Source organism: Alexandromys fortis, unplaced genomic scaffold (genome assembly GCF_014885135.2).
Source record: "Alexandromys fortis isolate MF-2015 unplaced genomic scaffold, M_Fortis_MF-2015_v1.1 scaffold_292, whole genome shotgun sequence".
NCBI lineage: Eukaryota > Metazoa > Chordata > Mammalia > Rodentia > Cricetidae > Alexandromys > Alexandromys fortis.
In genome coordinates, this window is record NW_026068162.1 from 74,372 (window position 1) to 82,910 (window position 8,539).

Here is an 8,539-nt window from a genome sequence, read left to right on the forward strand (position 1 = left end):
TACATTAAGTCCTTAGAGACTGAAATTACTGCTTTTGTGCAACTGTATTTTGAATAAAGCCACCACAGTGTCAAACACAAGGACAGGCAAACTGATTGTGTGTTCTGGCTTTTTTTTTCTGACTGCTGTAACTTAAGTTTTGAAAATGAATTGCTTTGAATAAATCGAAGAGTTGTTAATAAAAAAAGAAATCCAGGAAAATACAGACAAACAGTAGATGGAAATGAATAAAACTGTTAAAGACCTAAAATTGGAAATAGAATCAATAAAAAAAACCTCAAACTGAAGGAATTCTGGAAACAAAAAATTTTGGAATTTGAACAGGAACTACAGAGACAAGCTTCATCAATAGAATACAACAGATGGAAGAGAGAATCTCAGGCACTGAAGATACAATAGAAGAAATGGATTCACCTGTCAAATAAAATACTAAATCTAAAAAGACACCTGACACCAAACACCCAAGAAATCTGGAACACTAAGAAAAGACCAAACTCAAGAATAATAGGTATAGAGGAAGGAGGAGAAACCCAACTCAAAGGCTCAGAAAATATTTTCAACAAAATTATAGAAGAAAAAATTTTTAACCTAAAGGAGATGCCTATAAAGATATAAAAAGCATACAGAACACCAAATAGAATGAACCAGAAAAGAAAGTCTCCTTGCCACATACTATCAAAACACTAAACATACAGAACAAAGAAAGAATATTAAAAGCTGCAAGGGAAAAAGATCAAATAATATATAAAGGCAGACCTACTAGGATTACACTTGACTTCTCAATGGAGACTCTAAAAGTCGAAAGTGGCTAAACAAAGGTGTTTAGACTCTAAGAGACTACAGATGCCAACCTAGATTACTATTCTCAGCAAAGCTTTGAATTAACACAGATGGAGAAAATAATATGTTCCATGATAAAGTAAAATTTGAACAAGATTTATCTACAAATCTAGCCTTACAGAAGGTGCTAGAAGGAAAACTTAAGCCTAAGGAGATTAACTACATCAATGAAAACACAGCATGAAACATGAAAGCACAGCAAAATCAAAAGAAGGGAAGCACACTCATGTGCATGTGCACACACACACACACACACACACACACACACACACACACACCTCCACCAGCACTACAAACAGCAAAATAACAGGAATCAAAAATCATGGTCATTGATATCACTCAGTATCAATAGCCTCAGTTCCCCAATAAAATGGCACAGACTAAAAGAACGGATATTAAAACAGGATCCATCCACCATCACCAGGCTAAGAAGTTAGAAGTTAAGAAGTCTAGACAGTTCAGAAACAGTAGGAAGAAATATACTATTATTTTAATAAAAACACATAGTATTAAGCCGACTCCTAGTTATGACCATAAATTCAGTCAAACTGAATCTGAGAAATTTCTGTTTTAAGTAGACAATAATTAAAACACAGTGACCCACAACTTGCCAAGGTACAAAGAATACGAAATTGAAGAATGTTCAGCCCTATAGTCGGAACCACCTCCCTGCCACGGCTCATGGATCATCTCAGAAGAGGGAGCATAACGAAGTAAGAGCCTGAAGTGGTGGATGACCACAAGGAAACATAATCTTCTAGACACATCAGGGCCACTGCACATTTGAACCCACATTGCTTTCGAAAGGATGCACAAACCCTACGTAAGCCTAATCCAGACCAACTCTGAACATAGAGAGGGGAGATGGGCGCACTATTCTACCCCCAAGCAGTGGCAATATTGACAATTATTTGGGGCTGTGAGTAACATTTTACTCTAAGAGTATAGACCCTGCTAAGTCAACCACTCTCCGATGGGAGACCTCATATCCAAGAATATTTTGAAACCACAAGCTGGTCTTGAATATTTTTATGAAAGGATGAAAAGGGATAGAAAAGGGGGGTAAATCAGTGAAGATGTGGGAGAGGTAGTGAATATAATAAAAATGATGTATGAAACTTTCAAAGAACCAATTAAAATGTAAAATATAACTATGGTGAGTAGCAAAAGATAGATATAAAAGTGCATAATGCATGATTCCAGGTATATAACATTTAAAAAATGAAAAAAATGTAGAAACAGAAATCGGACCAGAGAATGAATGGAAATCTAAAACCTCTTTCCTCTCTTTTACTCATGTTTTTTTTTTTTGCTAAAATATGTTCCTTTCTGTCCTCAACATTTATTCTGATCAGTTACTAACCGTTTTTTCACTCGGTTATATCATTTTTCCATGAGATCTTCTATGATGTCTAATTTTTTATAGCTAGTCCTCACTCCTAAAAGGAGTGCCTGCACTATCTCTGAATCTCTTTCCTTATATCAAAATCTATATTACAAACATCTCTTCCTTCATTAGGAGGTAAACTTTGAAAGTAGGCACACCCATTCACCTTTGAATTACTGGCACCTAGCACATCAGATAATGACCCCCAAAATTAGTATGATTGTTAAACAAACAAATAGCTTTACCTCATTTAATAACTCTATATTCTAATATAGTAGAATAAACAAGATACTACAGAGTCAGTAGCCTTGAGATTTTTGTTGTTGTTGTTAATAAATGATGCTTTAAACAAAGGAAAATAAGTTCTTCATCAACTATCGGGGGTTATCAAGTCATCTGCCTCCTAGAGTCAATACATCCCAGCATCCTTGAGTCCTATCACAACTTTTTCAAATATATATACACCCATTTTCCATCAGTGACCAAGATACCTTCAAGCCTGGGTGTGTCACCATTGACTCTTACCTTTACAGAAAGCAAAAGGGTATCCGTTTCTTTGCTTTCTGGTTTTCTGCTTACTTGGATTCTTGTCAAATTGAAGGATTCCTTTGCAAAATGGCCCTATTTTCTTATAAGCCCAGGCAAATTTCTCCTATTCTCTCTACACCATTACTGGCCAGTTTCTAAAACTCCCACTCTTGTACCATTCGGTGGAACTGACACCGACCTAACAGTTAAAGCTGTCACTTCCACCCCATGACTCACAGTGTTTTCATGGGTTTCTTTTTTATGAGGAAAGCTCCTGACGTCAATTTCCAGGAAACCTTAAAGACTAAACCACAATGCTCTGAGGCCACATCCCAGGACCCAGTGCGGGAACCAGACTAAACACCATTTAATTACTCCAAGCAAAGAGCTTGGGTTTGTAAACTATTTTGTAGGTTCCTAGTTTGATTTCTCTCTCTCTCTTTATTTTTTTTTTGATCTGTAATTCAGCACCATCTACTCTTGCCTTAAGTGAGATCAAGTTTAGAGGTGGTTGTGGTTAGACAGAAACTTCAAAAAAAACTCTAACAGTTTTTGAGCTCTGCCTTTATAAAATTCAGTTGCAGAGGCCAATGTGTAGCTACAGCGAGTAGCTTTGCTTTTTTCCTACATAGACAATTTATGAGATACTAACAAGTTATTCTCCCCAGGCTGTGGTGGCACATACCTTTAATCCCAGCACTTAGGAGACAGAGGCAGGAGGATCTCTGTGAATTCAAGGCCAGCCTGATCTACCAGTTCCAGGACAAAAAAAAAAAAAAAAGATTCTCAAAAAAGCCAAAAACAAGGCAGTAAGGAATGCAAAAATTCCATGGTCAGAACTTTTGAAGCTAAATAACAATTTAAGTGCCACGCACCAACCAACACTACTACACAGACATGATGCCTATGGACCACAAGAACCAGCATGGCACAGTAACCCACAGGAGCAATAAAGGCATTACTTAGAGGTAACAAACAGGTGTCTAATTGTCCTTAAGACTCACTCAACAAGAAGGAAATACCAGAAACCTAGTCAACTACCCAGGACTAGTGAAGTTGTGGATCCTGGGGGATAAACTACAACAGCCACTTTACTAAGCCAGCATAATCACTGACTGCATTCTAAATGATTATCCCTATGCCCACAGAGAAGTGTAGTCCTCAGTCCACATCAGTTCAACTTCTGTTTTCAACAGACAAAAGCCATTAAGAAAACCACAACCTACCAAAATCAGAGCCCAGTACCAATGAATACATCTATGCAACAACGCCCATACTTAAGGCTCTTGGATCATTGCAGAGAAAGTGGTGGAAAGACTGTAAGAGCAAGAAGATCAGAGAGTTTTCTTTTTATCTCTCAGAAATGTTGGAAGATACACACATGAAGTCTCATCCATGTGACTGCCTAAACGTGAGTAAAACAAGGACAACAATAGGCACTCTAATGTGGACTGGGGGAAAGCCCACAAGGCCTCAAACCCAGACAAAGAACTACAGACAACTAAAGGATGCTGAGAATAGGAGAAAAAAATCTTCTCCAGGGAAGAGCACACCAATACTTATCTAATACCAAATGGTCAGTCACAAAAGCATACATGTAAGTAATAATATATAGACTGAACAGGTGTAATATGTATATATCAATGTGTGTATGTGAGAGACAATAATTAATGACAAACGAGTCTGTGAGTTTAAAAAAGAACTATGAGGGGTATACAGGAGGGCATATGGGGAGGAAATAGAAGGGGTTTGATGTAATTATAATCTCAGAAGGTAATAGAAATAATTTAAAATCAAAAGTGAATGGCTTTTATGTTCACCTTTTAATAAACTTGTAAATTAACATTAAAGTGGGTCTGTAAGAGAAAAGCATACTTACAAAACTACGCAATTTTCTTATACTGAAAAGTCCTCATTCCTAATACTGCATCATTACATTGAGGTCTATTTAGTCTGGTCAGGTCTATTTATAGACGACAGGTCAGCTTGCGTCAACCAAGACAGGCGGACCTTGATGGAAGAGCATGCCTGTTGCTGTTATGCTCCACAGATATATTAGCACTTGGGCCTGCATGGCAGCCTCATGGCAGCTTCAGCAAAGCACAGAGCTTTTGTGGACTTGCTGCTCTGCAGGTAGGATCAAGGGGAGTCCGATTGCAAGTTATCACTGACCTGCAGCTGCTTCCAGGCTTGACGAACCAGGTGTGAGCAGTGTAACTTGGTGAAGATGACTCACTGAGCTCAAAGCGTAAAGATCATTGTTTGATAAACACAACTTTAGAAACAAGCTTAGCTTAAGTTCCAGCACTGCCGCTTACAATTATAGCCTTGGACAACTTCCTTAAGCTGTCAAACTTCAAGTTTCCTCATCTTTAAAAAGGGATTTAATATTGCCTTCAGAGTTGTTCTAAGGATTCACTATGATAGAATTTCCGGAATGGTTCCGAGCCAGAAAGGTTCAGTGAGTGCTGAGTGAGCCCTGAGCTCCTGAGAGCTCTCAAGAGTGAAATGCCTTAGGGGCCGGAAAGGCTTTAATAACTGTTTCCCTTGCTTTGTTTCCTGGAAATACTTCTTTAAAAGTTTTGCCTTTTATAAGAAAAAGTTCATGAAAAGACAAATAAGGAGGATAAAAAAATGAAGTGAGAAAAGACAGATTCAGATGATAGTGTGGAGTTGTCTCCTCCCACTAGGGAGCTCAGCAGGATGACACTAGCCACTAATGGGGCTTGAGATCTATATAATAAGGCTATTACTTAATCTACGACCAGTTACCCAGAGCTCTCACACAGTCCAGTCAGTAGACGTCATATCCTCTTTATTATCTTAAAACCATGAAGAATTTTGCAGTAAAACATATTTTTTCTACTTGGTGAAAATGGATAATCAGTAGGGAAGATTTGCCTCTATACCCCAACATAGTAACTCATGGCTTATATTGTGAGCTCTTACTTACTGGCTTTGCAAGTATATATTTTCTCTTTCTGAAAACCTTTGTCCAGACAGCCTTCACTATCCAAATACCCAACCATCCTCTTGCCCAGCATCTGCAACCTTAGAGACCAGATCTAGACAGGTGTCTGGTTTCTACACATTCTTTGTGCTTCAACATCTACACCTAAGTGGTAGCTCTCCCTGATAACATCCCAAGGACAGGTGCCTAGTGCACAGAGCGACCTACACAGTGGATGCTTGTTGAGGTATAAGGAAGTGTGATAGGCTGACTATGAACACGAGCCAATATATGAAGAAGCCAAGATGAACACAAGCCACTATAACTAAACCAACACACTAATTGTTGGAAGGAAACTTCAGAAAAAAGAATGACTACAACTTCACACACACCCCAAAATAACCTCTACTTTTCCTTCTGATCGAGGGAAACAATAAGGTTAAAGAGGAAGAAATCTGCCTCTGTGTCCCAATTCAAATCCATAGAAATCTATCGAAATTGTTGTGTCTAGATGTCAAGCATAGCTCTGCCCTGAAAAAGACCCAGGACGTGTCTGTTCAGTAAACTTGCCATCTACTTTGAATTGTCAAGTAGGAGAAAGGGCTGGTGGTGCTTCCTGTGATCATGTGACTATTTTCTCTTGCTTAATTTCATTTCTATCATGCCTGTGGCAAGGAGTGGGGGAGCAATGCTTCTCTGCGAGCATATTCAGTGTTCTGTAGCTGTAATGTTCCGAGACCCGGTCTGGATAATAAATTCATAACAGTGTCTTTTCTCAAGGAGTCTTTGGCAGACTCTCAAACACCTGCAATGTGTGTACATTCTCTCTACTTTACAGAAAAGAGCACACTGTATTGTGTTCTCTGTACCCCTGTGTCTGCCCCCCCCCCCGCATGGTAGTCTCTTTGTGATTGACAATCACATCAGTTATCTTTGTGTGTTCAGAACCTGAACACAGTCCTGGCCATTGGAGCATTGTAGGGTGGTAGGGGCTGGGGAAGGAAAGCTGTAGTTCGAGGGCTTCCGGCCAGTTAGAGGCTAACCAGAGGGCATACGAAGCTAAGAAAACAACAGGGTTTTTCCTTTCCAGCTCTGTCTCATGTTAACAAAACAAAATTTTGAGTGATAGTAAGGTGGCTGTGATGGCCTGAACTTTGGATCACTTCCTGTGCATACAGGTAAGAGAACGTTGTGTTAAAAGAGAAATAATCTTAACTGACCTACACAGGAAACCACATTTCAGTTCAGCATCTGCTCCTAATCAACAAGTTTCGAAACAGTGAAGATTCCGTTTTAAGATTGAGAAACCAAAACCTTGCTGCCCAACAGATACCATTCTTTGGCTTGGTCCTCTAATATATATGATTGACCAAAAAGTCCCTTAAGGGCAAAATTGTTTTTGGACAAATTCTCCCTTCTTCCTCTTTTGTCCTCCTTAACCGCAGTACCTGCCAAAGCAATGTCAGACTACAAGAGATGCCTAACCCCTGATTGTTAACTTAGTTCACTAAAAACGGATCGTTACTTCTAATTATAAGGTTTAGTAGCCTCTGAGGGAAACCATGGTAAGCTGTCGCTTTCTCCCCATTTTCTCCCCTGATTTTTAGGTGAGTAAATGAGGTCACAGGGGACTTTCTTCTCTCTCCTTTAGATCAAAATCAAAAGAGCTCTCACAGTTCCTGGACTAAGAAGGCCCTGACACAGACATTTTGTATTGACAAGGGACGACCATGTTAGTCTCAGAAAATCGGGACCGAAGCTTGACTATTACTCTGCTGAATACCTGCAGCCTAGAATTAGTTTGGGTAGTTAGTTAGTTAGTAAATTAGCAGCTGGAAACTACTGCCATATCGAGTGTTGTGTTTCCTCTCAGCCGAGCACTTTATATGAAGTTGTTCATGTGCATGCTTCATATATCAAGGATTAGTGAATATGGAGAAAGAAGCCCTTAGATTACAATGTTTGCATTGCTCTTTGAAAGCCCCCAAACTAAACATCCCCAGTTTTATCTTGGAATAAAAGCATTAAGCACAGTTACAAGACACCTACTGTGTTACAGCTTCCTTTAAATCCTATTTTATACCAAAACACAATGGTCAGAGCACTAACTTCCCTTATAAAATGTTTTCAGATGAAGACAATACATCTCGTGGCTACTGTTCTAAATCACTCCAGCTATTACCTCTATCCCCACTTTAAAGTCAAAACTCAATTTTTCTAAAGCACCAGCAACAGAGAAGATCTCCCCCATTTCTCGCCTCACACAGAAAACTTCAACCATCAGAAACCACCATACAGAGTAAGCAACTCAGTGCTATAGATAGGTAGGCTCAAGGATGCTCAGGCCCAAAGAGATATCAGATAACAAAGTCAATCCAAGTATTTCTAGCCTGGTTGCCTGAAAGAACTGCTGATCTAACTATCTGTGAAATCAGAAATTTTAAAGTTACTAGAGAGATTAATGGGGACTCTTAAAGTGATATGCCCCCACTTGAGCTTGTTCGGAGATGTTAAAAGCTGTAAGCCTTACCTTTTGTAGGCAGTGTCCCTCAGCACTTCAGGTAGAATTTGTTGATTATCTTTAAGGTGGCCAACACCGGCTGGTAACACAGAAGTCTGGGTCTATTTGTGTAAAAGGAGAAGTGAAGAGAGAAAAAAATATGGTCGTGCCGTGAGGACAGGAAACCCAAGCGAGAAGGGTGAGGAAGTGAGACTGAATGTTCTCTCTTAGGCTCAGATAGTCAACTGTTCCCCAGTGGGTTTTCAGAGGCTCCCACCCACAGACAACGCTAAGATAGTTTCTGGGAACCAAAGAACTAGTACACCAATTTAAA

General features: G+C 39.3%; 1 protein-coding gene across 2 annotated transcripts in view; it reads right to left on the minus strand.

Moving 5' to 3' along the window:
- The window catches only part of Cd53 (CD53 molecule), a 32,269-nt gene extending 23,950 nt beyond the window's left edge, over nt 1-8,319 (minus strand). Inside the window, exon 1 of one of the 2 annotated variants that reach the window (XM_050127818.1) lies at nt 2,753-2,904. The gene's annotated coding sequence lies outside the window, so the exon portion shown is untranslated. Of the gene's footprint in view, nt 1-2,752; nt 2,905-8,235 lie in introns of those variants that run through there. The other variant, XM_050127819.1, reaches the window with a different exon arrangement.
- Nucleotides 8,320-8,539: the final 220 nt, after the last annotated feature.